Source organism: Neophocaena asiaeorientalis, unplaced genomic scaffold, assembly GCF_003031525.2.
Source record: "Neophocaena asiaeorientalis asiaeorientalis breed wild unplaced genomic scaffold, Neophocaena_asiaeorientalis_V1.1 scaffold684, whole genome shotgun sequence".
NCBI lineage: Eukaryota > Metazoa > Chordata > Mammalia > Artiodactyla > Phocoenidae > Neophocaena > Neophocaena asiaeorientalis.
In genome coordinates this window covers 4,352,352-4,372,888 of record NW_020174048.1, presented here as the reverse complement: position 1 = coordinate 4,372,888, position 20,537 = coordinate 4,352,352, and positions in this window count along the sequence as shown.

Genomic DNA, 20,537 nt, shown 5'->3' with positions numbered 1-20,537 from the left:
ACTAAATATATGCAAAAACATAAAATGTCATGTATTTAATAATTATCTAAGTCATAAAAATAAGTGGCTATGAAACAGTAGTTCTACCATCTAGATATTTGTTTTAAATACAAAATCCTGTGTCCTTTTCCAAGAGATTCTCATAGAGTGCTTGGGCCCCAGAATCTCCATTTCTAGTGAGCACCCCACATGATTATCTTACAGGCACTCCATCAACGACAGTTTGAGAAACAGTGGTGTAAATGAATAGGTTAATATATATGTGTATGTAAATAAAAGACAAAACTTTGGGAGAAAATGTTTGCAATATTTAGCAAGCAGGGCATTAATATCTCTAGTATAGAAAGAGTTTCTAATAATCAGTAAGAGAAAGACAACTCAATAGAAAAATAAGCAAAGGATATAAACAAGCAATATACAGAACAAATACAACTGATCCAAAAAAAAAACACTAGTAAAAGAATCTAAATCTCTCTAATTACTCGAGAAATGCAAATTTAAATTTAATAACAAGTATGTGTGTGTTTTCTTGTAAGACTGACAATTATTTAAACAATTACTAATAAAGTGTTAAGATGAAGGGGAGAGGAGTTAAGACAAACACCCGTATATACTGTCAGTAATAGTTTATTACAACCTTTTTAGAGTGTAATTTGGCCATGTCTACCTGCATTTTAACTTTTATATCCCATGACCCAGCAATCTTACTTCCCAGAATTTGTCCCACGGATGTAACAGCACAATCTATGTGATATAACAGTGTACAAGAATATTCATTGTGTATTGTTTGGATGGCAGGCAATTGAAAACAATCTAAATGTTAAAGAACAAAAAGTTTGTGATGCATCCACAAATGTAGCACAATACAGATCTATATGGACTGATTCGCAAATATGCCCTTAGTATAATTAGGCCATTACGTGAGAAAAGAAAGTTGTAGAAGAGTGTGCAGGTTGCAATCTCGTTTTTGTTTCTAAAAGCATATTTGTGTGTTTATATTTATCTCTGAACAGTAGCTACATATTACATAGAAAGATCTAGAATTGAAGGAGTAAGCTGGGGAATTTAGTCTGAAGTTGCTCACAAAGCAAGTAATCTGTTTTATTTAGATTGTATGTATATTGGGGTTGGTTTTAAGATAATTATGGAACTTTTAAAGGAGGATGGCATTTATCCCACTCAAGCCATATATTTTTGCTGCCCCCGGGGGGAAAAAAAACCTGGAAAAAAAAGTGCATCAAAGCCACTCAAATTACTGGGGATTATTTCTGAGGATGCACTGAAACAATGAGGGACACACACACTTCACTTCTCCACTTTATAATTATAAAAGTCTCGGCATTGCACACTGCATGAACTTACCGGTGGAGAAACAAAGGTCAGCATCACATCAGACTTCTCACTAGAAGCCATGCAAGGTAGAAGACAGTGGGGTGAAATGTTCAGTTTTGAAAGAAAAAAATACACTGACCTAGAATTTTGTACCCAGCACAATTATCCTTTGAAAGTAAAGGAGAAATACAGACTTCCTCAGATAAAGAAAAACAGAAAATTTGTCACCAGTAGACCTGCCTTGCAAGAAATATTTAAAAGTTCTTCAGAGAGAAGGACAAGGGTAAGGGTCAGAAGCTCAAATCAAAGTAAAGAAAGGAAGAGTCAAAGGAGAAATAAGTGAAGAGTCTTATTTTTTCTTCTTTTTTTTTTTGACATGGACCATTTTTAAAGTCTCTTGAATTTGTTACAATATTGCTTCTATTTTCCGTTTTGGTTTTTTGACTGCAAGGCATGTGGGATCTTAGCTCCCCAACCAGATATCAAACCTGCACCCCTTGCATTAGAAGGCGTAGTCTTAACCACTGGACCAACAGGGAAGTCCCTAAGTGAAGAGTCTTAGATTGTCCTGGAAGCCCTTACTGTTGACAGTGCTGACTGTTACCTGAACTCTATGCTCCTGGAAAACAGTGAAGGTTAAGAGATCTCCCACACTTTGTGTTCAGAGAAAAGGCTCATCGTTCCCCATCCCCGCCCCAGCCCCATATGACTAGGCGAGACTCACAGGAGCCCCTTGATTACTTATGAAAAGGCCAGACACAGTCCCTCTAAATTCCCATTCTTTACCTCTGAAATGAGCTGAACTGTTATGGCCCCACTGATCAATGGGAACAAAATGTGTGTTAGTCAAACTTTGGTTAAACGTCCATCCTGCCCCAGGGGCCTGAACTTTGCCCATCCTCTGCCTGAGCCCACAGACAGCCCCTGCTGAGAACAGGCTGGCCTCTGAGTGGAACATCCTCTGATCTCCTATCTGATCGTGTTCCCCTTTCCCCCAACTCCCCCCACTCCTTTTACAAAAGAAACCCCCTTTTTGCCTAAGTCTGGAGATACTTGCAGATCTTATGGTTTCCATCACCCCCTCTCCCCCCTCTCTCTCTCCCCCTTGCAATCATCCCTTTGAACAAAACCCCCCCTTCCTAAGTCAGGATTTGTTTCTCATTTACTGAGGTCTTTCCTCTTGCTGGGTTGGTTGGCATTTGTTGTGACGTATTTCGAAACGGCTACTCCCCTCACCCCAGCCAAACAAGGGGCTTTTCTCCCATCTTCACCATGAGAACCTGGTGGGAGTGCCAGAGGTAAACTGCATGAAAACATGGGGGTCCTTGCTTAGACTGTTAGCCCAAGGTCAGCTTCCGCCGGCACCTTGCTGCAGGTACCATGGGTGTGTCCCTACCTGCTTCTGGCTGCAGAGGCTTCCGCCGTGTGGTCCTGTGTTCTCTGTCCTCACCTGTCTCTCCAGTTTTCAGGGTGGTGGTTTATCCTGGGACCTCAGTTCTCTCACGGAGCTAAGAAAAGTCATTGGCTTTCAGTTTGTGCAGCTCTTTTCTCGTTCTGAGAGATGGAGGCATGACTTCCAAGCTTTTTGTTATGTTTTTACACTTAAATAATTGTTTTCATTTCCATAAGAATTACGCACCAGTAACCCATGAGTTCACCCATTTCAGATAACACAACCTTAAAAACTGTGGCTGAGCTGTGTCCCATCTCTGGATTTCTTTTCCCCACATAGTGTGAGCAATCTTTTCTTAAATTAAAAAAAAAAAGTCAATATATTCCAAAGAGTCCCAGAAGTTAAGTGTTTCACTAGCAGCCTGTTTCTAGGTAGCCAAGTTTTTCTGAATGAGAGATTTTGAGAACGGCCTACACTCCTCCCTTCTTTCATTTTAGTCCACAGTTATTAAGTTAAACGTAAACTCAGCTCTTTTATTTAAGTGCCTTTGTGGGGTTTATGAGCAGGGGGGATTAGCATTTATTGGCAAATTATCATGCCCCAAGGACTGTGCTAAGTGCTCCTCAAGCTTTAATGTGCCTCAGAAGCAGCTCGAGCTCCAACTTAAATGCAAATTATGGCTCAGTTGGTCCAGGGTCCGGCCTGAGTGTCAGCATTTCTCACAGGGTGATGCCCAGGTCGCTGGTCTATGACCACACTTGCCTCAGTTAATCCCCGCTCACGGATAAGTGTTCTGAGACTGGAGAGGTGAAAGGGCTTTTGCACAGCTTCACAGCTAGTCAGTATTTAAATCCAGGTTCTTGGCTTCAAAGGAAGTGGCAAAGGGATCCCTGCGGTTAAGTATCCCATCTTACCCACAATCACAGCCCTTTATTTAGACCTCTGTTTTGGACACTGTTGTTAGTTGAGCTGTGTCCCCCCAAAACATATATTCAAGTCCTAACCCTGACCCCTGTACCGGTGAGTGTGACCTTATTTGGAAAGAGGGTCTTTACAGATATAATCTGGTTAAGATGGGATGAAACTGGAGTAGGGGCCCTAAATTCAGTATGACGGGTGTCCTTATAAGAAGAGGAGGGTGACAGACACAGAGAGGACAAGGCCTTGTGAAGACTGAGGCAGAGATGCAGCCACAAGCCAAGGCACCCCAAGGATTGGTAGCCACCACTGGAAGCTGGAAACGGTGTTACCCATCAGGGTTCTTGGCCTCCTTAATCAATGGAAATTGATCAGAGGCCAGACAATAAACTCAGGCAAGGCTTTGCTGGGCCCCTTGCTGCCTAGGAGGGAGAGAGAATAAGTAACATTCCCTTGCAGCCTTGCTCCCCTATTAGCTGATTCCTTATACGGGCTGAGGGTAGGGGTGTGTACAGGGGTCAGGCGGGAGGGGTGGCTTAGGTGATTTGCCCACCCCTTCAGTGGTGGTGTGTGCAGGGGGCATGCGTAGTACCCTGCTTTTGTTCCCGACCCCCTTCCCTGCTTTTGCTCTGGGCTCTTCAGAAGTGGCAGTTGGGCTTTTTGGTCTCTTTGTGCAGAATTTGCCCCAGCTGTGCATGCACACAGTTATTTTTAGGCCCTTATAGTTTCTTTGTATTTTGTAGCTCCAGGCCACGTTTGTCCGGGTGCAAGCATTGCAGCAAAGGGTGCCAGGTCCCAAGTCCCAGCCTGTCTCAAAGGCAGGGAAGGATTCTCCCTAGAGGCTTCAGAGACGATGTGGCTATGCTAACCCCTTGACTTAGGACTTCTAACCTCCAAAACTGAAACAAAACAATTTTGTTGTTTTAAGCCTCCAATTTTGAGGTAATTTGTTTACAGAAGCCATAGGAAACTAATAGAAGCACTTAATACAACACTTTGGTTTTCCAGGTCTCTGAATGTGTCTAACTGCCAGGCTGGCTTGTCATCAGGCACACAGTTGATACCAACACAAGCTCTCAACACCCTTTGTTTACTTGGCTTAAGAAAATTAGAAAAAAATAATAATGTTTACATTATGAAAGTAAATCAGCCATATTGTACTTTAGAGCAGAGAAGCCTCTGGTTTGCTTTTGTTTTCAAATAGTTTTAAAATAAAGCTCTATTTTTCAACAACAAAAAATTTCTCCACAGGAAAAAAAAATCCTGTATACATGTGATTAATTGCCTAGATATTTGCTTCAGAGCTGTACTGCTAAGCAAGTGTTTATCATCTGAAAAATCTCATGACATTTAAAAATGAAAAACCTCTTGGTATTGCCTTATATTTGTTCCTCAAAAAAAAAAAATCTGTGTTGCAGAAAGTTAAAATTCAGAACCAAGTTTTATTTCTTTCCTCTTCTCAAATCACGTATGGTCTTTTGGCTTTAGTTGGCCTTCCTCTTGGCTCCCCTTTTAAAAGTCCTTCGTAGTAGGGAAAAAATAGTGTTCATTTTCATGCTGCTGTAACAGACCACCCCATAACGGTTGGCATAAAACAACCGTTTTGTTATGCGCAGAGATTCTGTGGGTCAGGAATTCAGGCACTGTACAGTGGGAATGGCTTGTCTCTGCTTCACGGTGTCTGGAAGCAGCTAGGAAGACTCAGTGGCAGAAAGCAGAAGGGGAACTATGACTCAATGGCCAGGGGACCATTGTCTGGAACCTCGGCTGTATCATCTACACGTGGCCTGGGCTTCCTCACAACATGGTGGCCTCGTGGCAGCTCAGTGCTCCAAATACGAGTGACGCAAGAAAACAAGTGAGACAGAAACTACCCAGCCTTTTCTAACGTGCCTCCAGAAGCTGTGTGACGAACTTCTGCTACATTCTGTAAGTTACCAGTGAGTCACTAAGGTTGGCCCAGATTTTAGGGGAGGAGACAGACCCCACCACTTCCTGAGGGTTCACAGAATGTGCAGGTGGGTTTAAAAATCATCACAATATCCTTTGTGAACAAATGTTTCTGAGAACAGGTAACGAAAATGGTGCTGAATTCTAGGTGTAAGAGACTCGAGTTTCTGTTTGATTTTGAGTTAGATGTTGCATCTCTTTAGTCCTCACTTTCCTCTACTGCAGGATGAAGGGCTGTATACTAGGTGGGTCCCCAGCTCCTTTGCAGAGCTGTGATCTTACAGTTCTAACTGTAATTGTACCAACTGAAGTGTTAGAGGTTCTAGTTTGAATTTTACAGCTGATGTTTATCTGTCACATTATTTGATGCTGGATTTCCACTTTTAGAATATTTTTTAAAAGTCTTTCACTTACATGATCTGTTTTCTTTGCTTTTTGTATAGAGTCTTTATATTTAATGTACATATTCTTGTTTTATTGGCTACTTTTATAAATATAATATTACACTTACTTTTACTCTTTACTTTTTTAGATGGCAGTGATGGTATTAGATCCTTCCCCTGGCCTCTTTTTCTTCTATAACCTGATTTTAATCAGTAATAATATATTTCTCAGTATTTACATTTTAAAAAATTTTTACACAATTTTTAAAGGTTACTTTCCATTTACAGTCATTACTATTGGTTATATTCCCCGTGTTGTACAATACGTCCTTGAGCCAATCTTATACCCAATAGTTTGTACCTCCCCAGCCCAGTATTTTTATTTGCACAGGGTAATCTGCTCACACTTCCCGTACTTGATGTGTCAGCTTTAAATCACATCCTCTCCCTATGACAATGGGCAGATGGACCCTATCTGCCATTTTCTCCCACTGCCCCCATTTGTTACTTGTGTCATCTCTGCATCCTCAGCGTAGGTGGCCTTTACGCTCTTCTTCCCATTCGTCACCACAGCACCTTTAGTCCTTCTGTGGTGGTTTTGCTTGACTGAAGTTCACCCCCGGGACTTCCTCAAGAGCGTCTCTCAGGAGTTGTGGCCCCTGAGTTTGTGCAACTTCAAAACTCTCTGTCACCTTTGTGTTTAACGGACAGTTTGGTTGGATATAAAATCCTTAGGTCATGGGGTTGTTGCTTTGTTTCTAATCTTAGAGTTATTGCTCCATTGTCTTCTGGGGTTGACTGTTGCTGGGAGGGAATCAGAAGCCAGGCTGATCTTTTTGCCTACCTGCCCAAAGGAGTCTTTCTTTATCTTTAAGGTCCGATAACCTTACTAGAATATGCATCTGCATTGATGATACTGATCAGTTTCTCAGACGTAGTGTGTGCTTTTCTCACTTAGAATCATGTCTTCTTTTATGTCAGGAAAGTTTGATTTTAATTATGTATTTAAATGTATGTTCTATCCCATTGCTAATAATATTATTATTGTCATTGTACGTGGGAGATTTTAACCATGCATACCTTGTTTGCCTTTGCAGTCTCTGGTAGCTTTTGTCTTCCCTCTAATCCTTTAAAATTTTTAATTTCCATTGTTCGTTTTTTCTCATTTCTGTCTTCTACTTCCCTCACTATGTTTCAACACTACTTCCCTCACTATGTATCTCTTATCCCTTGTTTGCCTTCCAATTTATTTTCTTTATCTGATTTTTTCTTTTATTTTTGTCTCATCTTGCTATTTCTAACTTGCGTCCTTGTGTTTCTCTTGTGGTGTCTTTCTTCACAGAGGCTTTTTCCTTATTAGATTTCTTTTTTTTTTTTTTAAGAATGAGAATATTTCTTAGTTACTTAGAGATATCAAATAATCTCTGATATATTGTAAGTGAAAACAAAAAACAGAGCTGTGTCACTAATCGTATAAAAAGGGGGAAAGAAAGAACTATAAATGTGTTTGTATGTGCATAAAATATTCTCGGATAGAATATCCAGGAAATGGTGACATTACTGGCCTTCAGGTGGGGGGAATGCCTGTTTGGGAAATACTAGTAAAAGGAAGATTTTTTTCATTGTATGCCTTTTGTAACTTTTGAATTTCGAACCATATAAAAGTATTATCACTTCAAATGAAAACAACTTGATGTGAAAAACAGGTCAGCTGGAAATACATATGTGCTCAACTACTCATGATAGTTTTTTTTTTTTTTTTTTTTTTTGCGGTACGCGGGCCTCTCATGTTGTAGCCTCACCCGTTGTGGAGCACAGGCTCCGGATGCGCAGGCTCAGCGGCCATGGCTCACAGGCCCAGCCGCTCCACGGCATGTGGGATCCTCCCGGACTGGGACATGAACCCATGTCCCCTGCATCGGCAGGCGGACTCTCAACCACTGCGCCACCAGGGAAGCCCATGATAAATTTTAAAAATAAGGATAAAAACTGTTAGCAAGAGGTCCCTTGCTTTATCAGACATTAAAATGCTCCATAGATTTCTAGAATTAAGTGGGTTTAGGCCAAGGTTAGTGAGACAGATGAATGGAAGAACCATCCTTGGCCCAAACAAAGTTCGACCCCCAAACTGGGTCTGGATTCTATTTCCTCTTGTTCCTGCCTTTATCCCCCTCACCTTCATGGTTAATTTTTTCTTTCTCCTGGGTTACTTCATCAGTGTGCAAAACATGCTGAATTAGCTTCCCTTAAAAAAAATGTGAGTCCCTGATTGTACACACTTCTCCAAGCAGCCTCCAAACGTCTATTTCTGTTTCTGCACTTCACCCTTATTCTTTTTGCCCCGAACTCTCTTCAGCTGGGAGCGGTACTCCTCCACTGCAGCAGCTCTTGTCTGTGTTGCCAATGGCCTTGAGCTCACCCAACGCAGCAGTCCATTTGCAGTCTTGACCTCGGTCACCCCTCAGCAGCCTGAGGGAGCAGATCCCGCCATCCTTCTTAAAACCCTGTCCTGGCTCCATCTCAGGGCACCACGTGCTCTCCTCGCTCACTGGTCATTCCTCCGCATTCTCCTTCTCTTCCCCTGGGCCCTCTGATTATCTGCCCTCACGCTGTCTCCCCAGGAGATCTGCAGGCCCTGCACGCCGCCTGGATACCAGTGACTCTCCCAAACTTGTATTTCCAGCCCGAACTTTCCCCCTGAGGTCCAGACTTGTATATCCAGCCACCCACTTAATATCACCACTTGGATAGGTCACAAGAATTTGAACCTGAACATGTTCAAAATAAAACTCTCGATGTTCCCTACGGAAATTTCTGCACCTCCAGTTTTTCCCATCTCAGTTGTTCGGGCCGTCTCCAAATTCCTTCCTTTCCCTTATGTCCAGCAAATCACCAAGTCCTGTGAGCTCTAACTTAGTGTCATAGCTTGAATCTGATCCCTTCTCGCCGTCTTGGTACCTCCCACCCTAGTCTCTCTTGGATGTGGCTCCAGGTGCTTCTTACCTGGACTCCTAGTCCCGTCACAGGCTCACTTGGTCAGTTTTCCACACAGCTACAAAGGCGCTCATTTAAGTGATGGAAGTCAGACCACACTCCCTAAGTAAAGAATCTTCATCCATGGCCTGCAAAGAGCCCCCGTCTAAATCTCTGAACTTCTGCTCGTTTGTTTTGGTCCAGCTGCTTTGGCCTTTTTGCTCTTCCCCCGCAAACAGTAAATCTGTTCCTGCCCCGGGGTCTTTGCACTTGCTGTTTCTCTACCCCCAAACTTTCACAAGTTTATTTCCTTACTACATTTGGGGCTCCTTTTTTTTAAAAAAAAAAGAAGGATATTTATTTATTTTTGCTGTGTTGGATCTTCGTTTCTGTGCGAGGGCTTTCTCTAGTTGTGGCTAGCGGGGGCCACTCTTCATCGCGGTGCGCGGGCCTCTCACTATCGCGGCCTCTCTTGTTGCGGAGCGCAGGCTCAGTAGTCGTGGCTCACGGGCCTAGTTGCTCTGCGGCATGTGGGATCCTCCCAGACCAAGGCTCGAACCCGTGTCCCCTGCATTAGCAGGCAGATTCTCAACCATTGTGCCACCAGAAAAGCCCCATTTGGGGCTCCTTTGTGGTGTTCATGTTCCTTTTGCTTCTTTCAGGTGTTGGCTCAATTATCAAGTCCTTCCAGACGCCTCCAAAAGCGATCCACTGATCGCTTTTGCTACAATAGCTCTCCTGTCCTCCTTCTTTCTGTGCTGTCACTCTGCTGCTCTGCTTTGTGTTGTTTGTGCTGATCACAGTTGGGTTGGTGTCTGTGCCTACTACTTCATCAAAAGCTGCAAAAGGCAGGGACCATGTCCCTCTCATTCAGTGCTAAACAGTTCCCAGAGCACAGTATTCACTTAGTCAAGGTTGGTTGAATGAATAAATGAATGAATGAATAAAAATTCAGAAACAAACCCATGTTTATTTCCAATTTTATTATATTATGTAATGAAGGTGGTATTATATAACAGTGGATAAATAGTTGATATTTATTTATTGGTATTGGGATAATTAGCTAACTAACCATTTGGGAAAAAATAAATTTCATGTTCTACCTGTTTGCATATAAATAAATCAATAAATAAAATGTGAAATAAAGTTTTAAATTTAATGTTTTTATGTTTTGTGCACCTCGGCACATGTTTTCTTTTTTACTTATATTTTAAATATTTTAACAGTAAAAAAATGAAACTATACTAGTGCTTTAAGGATTTATATTTTCTTACATGTATATTTTGGGTGATTGTTTAAACATGACCCTGAGGAAAAAGTGGTAAGAGAAAATATTACTGAATTTTAATAAGTAAGAACTTAAAGGGTCATGATAAAAAGTTTTAGAAACAATATTTAAAATTAAATGACCTGGTAAAAAAGATTTCAACACATGTTGTAAAGACCAAATAGCCTTAATATATAAAGAGAGTTTATAAGTCAATAAGAAAAGTGAATATCCCAGTAAGCAAAGACAAAGGGCATGAACAGATACTTCACTAAAGAATTAAAGACAAATATTAACATTTTCACTAATAATTAAAGACTTGTACATTTAAACAATATGATTCTATTTTTCCTCTTATCATATAATGAAATTTTTTTAAACACTAAAGTCAATTTTTGTATTGGTAGGGAGAAATGAATTCCTGCACACTACAAGTTTAAAATAGTGCAACCTTTCTGGATAGTAACTGGCACTACTAAAGCTTTATTACAAATGCAAACCAATCAAACTCAACTTTATACTTCTTGGAATTGTTGTTTATAATAGTAAAAAAATTGGAATATAGCATAAATATCCAAAAAGAAGGTTATAAGATTATGATATATATCCATACAAAGGAATAGAATGAAATCACTATGAATGCTGACGTAGTTGTATAATAGTCATATGGAAATATCTAATGTATAGTAAAAAAAATATGTCAGTTGAAAAGTAGTATGGCTTAATTTTTGTTAATTGTTAATAAGTGTGTGTTTGTTTACATGTTTATTATGTGAGATCATAACTTAAAAAATAAACTTGTTACAATAAAAAATTGTATTATCAATAGGAAAAATAGGAATTACTAAGCAGTAATTTACAATTTTTAAATTTAAAAAGTGAAATGTAAACAGGACATTTAAAAGATAAACAAAAATATGAAAATTTACCACAAGTGCCCAAGACATAAAAAATGAATGAATAAAAATTCAGAAAACATATCAGTTGGTTAATTGGTACATTTGCTTTATTTTTTATCTATGCAAGTAATATATAAATATACTCTTGTTGAGGATATTCAAATAATATGGATAAAACAGTCTCCGTTAGTATTCTTTCCCAGAGATAACGTCTGTAATATTTATTGCATATACCTCTAGACTTTTTCCTATACTTATCAAATACATTATTTTGTTTACTTTTTTAAATGATTGAACCATATGTCTTAGAATTTTTGCCTTTCAGTATATAGAGATTTAACACTTTTTAAAAATGCTGCATAATATTCCAGAGTACATGTACAGGATTGTTACTGAGCCATTTTCCTTTAATAATTCTATTTATTTACCCAACAAAAATGTATGTGCCTGCACTGCACTAGATCCTGTAGACAAAGCAATGACAAGAAGGACAAAGTGCCTGGCCTCAGAAGCCATTCTATTTAGGGAGTTCCATTTTGGAGCTAGAGTTGGAGGATCCCAGAGTCCTTCTTCAAGTTCATCATCTTTTCCAAAAAAAATTAAAGTGTTTTTTTTTTTGTCCAACCCCCTGGAAACTATCTCTGCAAGACCCCTTCTCATACTAATCCTGCCTTGTTTTAACAGCCTTTACATCTCCCATCACCACTAAAACAACTAAAAGCAATGCCGTTGGCTCATCAGCACCTTCTTTCTGGTATTGCTGAATGGGATGTGTGTTTGCAGAGGGAGTGAAGGCTGCCGGATGGGGTCAGGGAGAAAGGCAGGAAGGATCCGAATAAAAATGGCAGCATCGGGGGCCTTTGAAAGCCTGGCGCGTGGCAGGAAACACTGCTTTAGAGGTTCACCTGCATGACGTCTGAAGGTCGAGGAAAACCTGAGGCCATCCAGAAATTTAAGTCTATGATTCTCTTATTTGTTTGAATGAATATGGACTCCAGCTCATTTTTAAATAACTGAGTTTTCTTTCCATTGCTTAAGTTTGTTTCATAAAAGTTGCTTCCGGGGCTTCCCTGGTGGCGCAGTGGTTGAGAGTCCGCCTGCCGATGCAGGGGACACGGGTTCGTGCCCCGGTCCAGGAAAATCCAACATGCCGCGGAGCGGCTGGGCCCGTGAGCCATGGCCCAGTGAGCCTGTGCTTCGCAACGGGAGAGGCCACAACAGTGAGGGGCCCGCGTACCGCGATTGAAATGCAAAGTCATGCATGCTTAGAGTCAATTTTTATATGTGGGGAAAGTCATTATTATTTTTGCCTAAACAGGCTGTATATAATGCTGGGCACTCCCACCACCAAGAGTCTGAGATCATTTTATTTTTTAAACGTGGGGTTCCTTGGTTGGTCTCCAAAGGTAAAAACTTGTTCTCCGAATAAGTTTTTATCATTACTATTAGCCAGACCCCTTTCTGATTTCCACAATTAGAACTTATTATAGGGACTTTCCTTTAAACACAGAATGAACACATGTGATTAACAATCTCCATACCCTTCCCAAACCCCAACAGAATGATAGAAAAATCATCTTAATACAAAGGTAGAAGCAATAAACACACACACACACAAATAACAGAAGAGACAACGTCAGATGAGTGGGGACTTCAGAGCCCTATTACAAGTTGGAACGTGGAAGCCACTAGCTGTGTTTGGAGAGGGACAGAAGCTGGAATCTTTCTAAACGAGTCGAGAAGGGGGTATCAAGAAGTGAACCAATGGAAGTGCCAAGTGTGGTGGCAAACAGGGGACAGCCTGGGTGGAAAACGTCTGACAAAGAGTAGTCACATCTGTCCCCAGGAGACTGGCGCCCAGATGTTTATAGGAGGCAAAGCCAGTGGGGTGGAGGGGTGGGAGGGCGAAACATGAAAGGCGGAGACAGATTTTGTAAGACAGAAATATGAATAAGTTGCATTACACCAAATGTAATTTTCTCTGTAATACAACTTTTTTGGATCAAGGAATTAGGTGTTTACTCCTGTTTTCTGCATGCGAGGTATGTTGGGTGTATTGTACGTGTGTTGTGTGTGTGTATTGTGTGTGTGTGGTGTGTTTTGTATGCTGTAGTGTGTTTGTGTATATTTGTGGTGTGGTGTGTTTGTATTGTGTGTATTGTGTATATGGTGTATGTGTGAGTAGTGAGTGTATTATGCATGTCGTGCGTGTGAATATGTATGTTGTATGAGTGTGTGTGGGGTGTGTGTGTGAGTGTATTGTGTATATTGTATGTGTGTTGTGCACGTGTATGGCCTCTAAACCCTGCCACTCTTATCTCTCATAGCTCTTCCACAAGGTCATTCTTTTCATTTTAATCAGTCTTCTAGTTTTTCCTAAATGCAGTATCCACGATTTCAGTTTCTTAATATGTATCTTGATTGAAATATACTTTTCATTCTTTCTTCCTGTCACTTAAGTCAGACTCAAGCCTGCCCTTCCCATGACATCCTCCTTGACCATACCCGTCCTTGTCTTCTGCACCTTTAGCCTGTACTGCTCTGGCAGTTAGCATATGTTGCCTCAGATTGTTGTTTAGATTTTGTCCAACTTGAACTTGTGTCCTTCTTTTTTTTTTAAAGAATCAATTTTATTTTTTTATTTATTTTTGGCTACGTTGGGTCTTGGTTGCAGAGTGTGGGCTTCTCATTGCAGTGGCTTCTCTTGTGGAGCATGGGCTCTAGAGCGCAGGCTCGGTAGTTGTGGCTCGCGGGCTGTAGAGCGCAGGCTCAATAGTTGTGGTGCACGGGCTTAGTTGCTCTGTGGCACGTGGGATCTTCCCCAACCAGGGATCAAACCCGTGTCCCTTGCATTGGCAGGCGGATTCTTAACCACTGTGCCACCAGGGAAGCCCTGTGTTCTACTTCTTAACTTTTGTTTTGTTTTACTTATTTCTGCATAAGTAGGTGAGCCATATTTATTTTACCTGACGTTACAACAACTTGGTTATAGAAAAGGGTTGGAGACAGTTACCTCTTTTTTAGGAGGCAGGTGCTGACCCCAGAATCATAGGTATTACAGTTTTACATTCGTCCTTTTATGGTCTCATAGTTTACATATTTATGTGCTGATAATAAGATTTAACTTTGGGGAGTTCATATGCTTTTTTAGCAGAGAAGTCGTCAACAGATCAGATTTTTTTTCTTTAGCAGTTTTATTTTGAAATAATTTACATAAGAGCTGCACACAGTACCTAGAGTATCTTTTTCTGTTTAGATATATACATTAATATATTTTTAAACTAAGATGGAAACTATATATTATTTTGCAACCTTTCTTCATGTCTCAAATATATGTGGGTATCATTTGTGTCAATAAAATGCACACCTATATAGTTATTCTTAATGGCTGTGAAGAAATCACGCATGTACCACAGTTTATTTAACAAATCCCTCATTTAGGCTGTTTAGGCTTTTATGCTATTTATAAGTTTTTACTGTTTCAGAAATGTAGTAAAGCTAATTGTAGTTGAATACTTACATTTTTCTGCCAGTTTCTTTCCTTGGTGTAGATTTCAAGAAGTGAAGTGACTGAGTGAAGGGGTGTGTTTTTAAAGATGTGTGATGCACTTGCCAGGTGGCCCTGTGAGGGGTTTGCCTTCCCATCAGCGGCACTTGAAAGCGTTCATTTCACTGCCTGTTAACCACGTCAGAGACTATCTTTTTCATGTTTTCAAACTGGGTGATGAGAATGTGGTCTGTTTTTCCTTCTCCATTGATTTGCATTTTTGATTAGTAGTGAGGGTGAATACTTTTTAATGTTCAATAAATTAATATCAGATGTTAAGTAAGAGAAATTCATGAGCCTTGACGAATGACAGGATGTTGAGCGGGAAAAGACTTCAGGGGTTTGGGGAGCTGGGCTCTGGGGGTTGGAATCTCGAGGAACAATGATAGAAAAATGCGTGAGCAGTCTTTGGGAGATGTTGGAAGTGAAGGTCCTCCTTTGGGCCAGAGTGAGTCTGAGATGCTTGGTGGACACATGAATGGAGATTTTCAGTAGATAGTTTAACACGCAGGAGGTTGGGACTCAGGGGTGAGTTTGGGGCTGGAGTTAGGATGTAAGAATCATGAAGAGGCAGGTGTTAGCAAAGATCATAGCTTTGGAGGAGACCACCCAGGGGAGCTGTGGACTGGAGGGCTGGGGAGATGAACAGTGAGAGCAGAAGGAGGTGATAAGGCAGGGAGACACTGAGCCTGCGAAAACCTTCAGATCTCAAGCATCAGGAGTACAAGGCTCAGCAGTGAGCCCTAGAGTATAAATGACACTTCCTTTGGCTTCTTGTTTGACTTATTCCATTAATTTTAACTGATGTAGATCGATTTCAGTGGCAAACACACACACACACACACACACACACACACACACACACACAGAAATGCTCATTGCTTTACAACTTTACTAAATCATAAATATTAACTTCTTTCACTCTTTTTGAATCTGAAAAGTAAGAAGAAAACTCAGGACTTATTTTCTTTTTGCCATAGATGCTCCCTGACCTTCACAAAGCCCCTCGTGCGAATCCTCCCCTCTGCCCACGTCTGAACAGATGCCCCTTTTCCACTTTAGGTGAGCTACTATTTACCTTTTCCAAACCTTACTTTTCCAGAGCAGTTCTCAGTGTCTTGAGATTCCAGTAGAAGTTGCTTTGAGGGAATGAGTGCTCACGCTGACCTTGTGCCTTGCACCTAGGCTGACACTTGCAGTAAGAGGCATCCAACACCTTTCATGCAAAACGTCAGACTCCTGCCGCGTTCCCTCCTTCCTTCCGAGCATCTGCTTCGTTCTTTGTGTGCTCAGCTCCTGCCCCTTTGGCTCCACTCCTGTTTCTGTCCCATCCCGGGCATCATTACTGCATGAACCCCAGCAGGACTCTGCATCTACTGTTTGACTCTCTCTGCTCCTGAGGGCTCTAGCCACCTCCCCTGTCCATCCGTCTGCAGCTCTGAGGCCCACCTTTGACTTAGCCCACCTGGCAGTTCTCCTGATGAGTCTCTGGCCTCCCAGAGGCCGTTTAGCACATAATCCCTAAGGATGCTCTCTCATGGGGTGATCGTGGGACCTCTTCACCAACCCCCTCTAGCAGCTTACAAGCTAGAGGACAGTTTGCAATGGGTTCATTCATTCAGGCATCATATGTACCACCTCACCTCCTTCAAGCTCACTTGCTCTGGCATCTTCTCCAACAATTTTCGCACCACATGAGAACTCCACTTCTTTGACCTTCCCACGCCCATATCACTCCATTTTCAGTTCCTTCTTCTCTTGCTAACATGCTCGATTCTCTTATCCTTTTGCCTCTATTGTAATTTATGACAAACTTCTGACTGATTACAGCCACCCTCAACCCTGGTTAATCCATGGACCCAACTCTCCAGCTCTTCTGCACCTTCACCTACCAGGAGTTACAAGTTACCTGGGAAAATTACATATCACGTGGAAGGGTTTCAATGAAAATTCATGACCACAAGCCCCACAGCTTGAGCCCTCAACACTCCCTCATGGTTCTGCTACATTCTCCAAAATGTTTCCTACTTTTCAACTCTTCTTGAAATTCTTACACCCCCTCCTCTTTGCTTCCCTCTCTCTTAGCCTCCAACCTTGACTTCCAAGCTACTGGATGGATGGGAAATCCCTCATCTTCCCTTCACCAAAGCTACACGCCTATCTGTCCCTGCATCCTGTTACGAGAGGAAGACACGGCTGCTGTTTTTCAAGGGCAAGCTCTTTCCTTTACGATCTGCACCATCTACCCACTCCTGCCTGTTCCAGGCTTTTATTTCTGCAGTTACTCTGTCTCTCTGCTTTGCATCGTCTGTTTCTCCTGTGTTACTGGCTCATTCCCACGGGCACTCAAACTAGCTATTTTGTTGCCCATCTTTAAAAGGACTGTTTATGGACCTGTCATGCTCTTCTAGCTGCAACGCCATTTCTCTGTGGTTTCATAGCAAAACTTTTTGAAACAAAAATGTTGTCCACATGTATTGCTGTACCTTTCTCAGTTGCTATTTACTTTTCACTTTTAAAACTTTTTTTTTAATTGAAGTATGGTTGATTTACAGTGTTGTGTTAGTTTCTGGTGTACAGCAAAGTGATTCAGTTATACATATATATTCTTTTTCATATTTTTTCATTATAAGTATTACAAGATATTGAATACAGTACCCTGTGCTATACAATAGGACCTTGTTGTTTATCTAGTTTATATATAGTATTGATAGTTTGTATCTACTTTTCACTTCTTAAAATGTGAGCTATATTGTGAAATATGCATTCAAGAGTATGTAAAACAAATGTTTGTTTATATGTATATTTATATATTTTATCTATATAAATATAAGATATATTTAGAAATCTGTGTCTAGCACCTCAGCAGTCCCCTGTGTGATGTTTCTAAGCCACATTCCCTTACCTACCCCACAGAACAGTGGTCATACCCTTCACAATCTTAGCATTATCAGACTTCTTACTTTTTCCAGCTGTTGAATATGAGATTCTGGTTCACTGTGGTTGTAATTTGCATTTACCATATTGCTAATAAGGTTAATCACCTTTTAAAATGTTTATTGACCATTTGACTTTCCTCTTTGGTAAAATTCCTGTTTACATCTTTTTGTTTGTCTTTTCTTATTGAGTAATGGGAGTTTTTTCTTTATAGCCTATGGTGCTGATGGTATTATATGTGTTGTAAATAACTTCAGCCACTTTATGTCTTATACTTTTACCTTCCTTGTGGCATCTGTTGATGCACAAATGTCCTTAATTTTAATATAACCAAATTTACCAATCATGTCTTTTATGATAGGTCTTTGTTACCTGTTTTAAAAAAAATCTTTGCTTACCTCGAGGTCATAAACATCTTACATATTTCCCTTAATGTTTCAAAATTTTGCATTTCACAGCTAAGCTTTAATTAAATTAATTAATTAATTTATTTTTGGCTGCGTCAGGTCTTCGTTGCTGCGTGCGGGCTTTCTCTAGTTGTGACGAGCGGGGGCTACTCTTCATTGCAGTGCGAGGGCTTCTCATTGAGGTGGCTTCTCTTGTGGAGCACGGGCTCTAGGTGTGCAGGTTCAGTAGTTTCAGCACGGGGCCCTAGAGCGCACAGGCTTCAGTAGTTGCAGCGCATGGGCTCAGTAGTTGTGGCTCGCGGGCTCTAGAGTGCGGGCTCAGTAGTTGTGGCGCATGGGCTTAGTTGCTCCGCGGCATGTGGGATCTTCCCAGACCAGGGCTCGAACCCAAGTCCCCTGCATTGGCAGGCGGATTCTTAACCACTGCACCACCAGGGAAGTCCTAAGCTTTAATTTATTACTCAAATGCAAATGAGACAAATGCTCCAGTTAAAATACAAAGATTGAAATTTTAGAGGTCCAATTAAATGCTTAAATTGTCAGTTACATGCTTAAATTGTCAAAGTCTAAAATTAATCAATAACTTTATCCTATACCTGCAAAATATAAGGACTTAGAAGATTCATTCTCTAACCTCTTTTTCCAACTATCTGTCATCACTAGTGTTGTTTTATGTTGCCAGTTTTCCTATTCACTTATTTATTACCACTCTGCTCTTCATTTCTTCTTTATCTCAGATGTTTCATCTGAATCACTTTCTTTTGCCTTTAGGCTTTCCTGTCGTGAGGGACTGCCAGTGGCAAATTCTCAGTCTTTGAAAATGCTTTTACTTTGCCCCTGTTCTTAAAAGATAGTTTCACTGGATTGCGATTTTAGGCTGATGGCTCTTATTTGACAGTATCATTCTTTTGTCTTCTGGTCTCCATTGTTGCTATTGAGAAATCACCTACAAGTCTAATTGCCACTCCATTAAGGGTGATCTGTCTTTATTTGTCTGGGTTTTCTCCCTCTTTTGAAATCTGTTTTTCTCTTGGTCATTGGTGTTCTTCAATTTTTCTATAGTGTGACCAGGTCTGGATTTCTTTTTTTATTTTTTTACCATGGTTGGTATTTGCTGCATACTGGAACATATGCACTGATGTCTTTGTGGAAAGTTCTCAGTTATTCCATCTCCAAACATTGCTTGTTCTTCACTCTTTCTCTCTCGATTACTTATAAAACTCTAATGCATCATATATTAATCTTCTCAGTGTCTTTCCCATTTCTTTTTACTTCCCGTTCATGTGTTACAAGAAATGAAAGATGCATCGGCATTAACTGAGCAAAGTTGGGAAGGTGCAAGAGTGTTTCAGAAGGAAGGGTGTGGGGTTGCTTGAGGAAAGCCAAGAGAAGGCTGGTGTGGCTGAAGCTCACAGAGTGAGGGGAGAGGAGTGGGATGAAGCTGGGGACATGAGGAGAAGCTGGTTCAGGGTCTTCAGCTAAAAAGCAGTGGGAACCATCGTGGGGAGATAGCGATGGTGACAGGGTCAGATTTGTGTGCTGGAAAACTCACTCAGCCTTTGGGACAGAGGATGCATTGAATGAAGGCCAGAGAAGATGTCAGGAGTAAATTAAGAGGCTACTGTAGTGTCCAGGCGAGACATGTTAGCTTGTCCTAAGGTGGCGGTTGTTGAGTTGAAGAGAAGGGAGGAGAATGAGAGACACTTAGGAGATGAAAACCAAGAGAACTTTGTGTTTTGGAAGTTCTGGTGAGTACAACAAGAACAGAACAGACATAAAGGACATACTGTGTTATGGAAAGAATACAATAAGTCGTGATTTCAGACTGTATACCTAGGGAATCTCAAGTCATCGACTGAAAACGACTTGAATTAGTAAAGTTACTTAGTAACCGTGAATTTCCTCACCCTATTTACTTTCTCACTCTCCAGGTGACTGCCTCACCCCTTCTCCTCTCTCCTCAAACCTCCAACACCTTTTCTGTCCTCCTCATTTTCCTTCACGACCGTGGTTTCTAGTTCAGGGAAAACTAAAAGCAATCAGAAGAGGACTTCCAGAGGCTCCCATCACCATCCCTTCTCTCCTGTTCATATGAATATATGCCCTTATAGTCTAGCTTTTCCCCTGTTCCCAGAGGTGAATTACCCCCAAGGCCACACCCTCCACTTGTGCTCCCGCTGCCCCTCCCTTGATTCCCTCCAACCTCACCTTTCTCTTGGCATCCTCATGTGTTCTACTCTATTCGACTATCCCTATCAGCATAGAACAGGACATAATTTTTCCATTAAAAAAGACCCCCTTGACCCTGTGTACCTGTCCAGCTACGACTCCATTTCTCTGCTCCCATTTGCAGTAGTGCTTCTTGGAAGAGCTGTCCACCCCCACTGTCTGCAATTCCTCCCTTCCCATTCTCTTTCTTGAATACACTCAGTAAGTCTGTGCTCCTACCTCACCACCCAGCCTGCTTTGATTAAGGTCATGAGTGATATTCTTGTTTCTAAACCCACATGGACTGTGGCCCCTGACCTAGC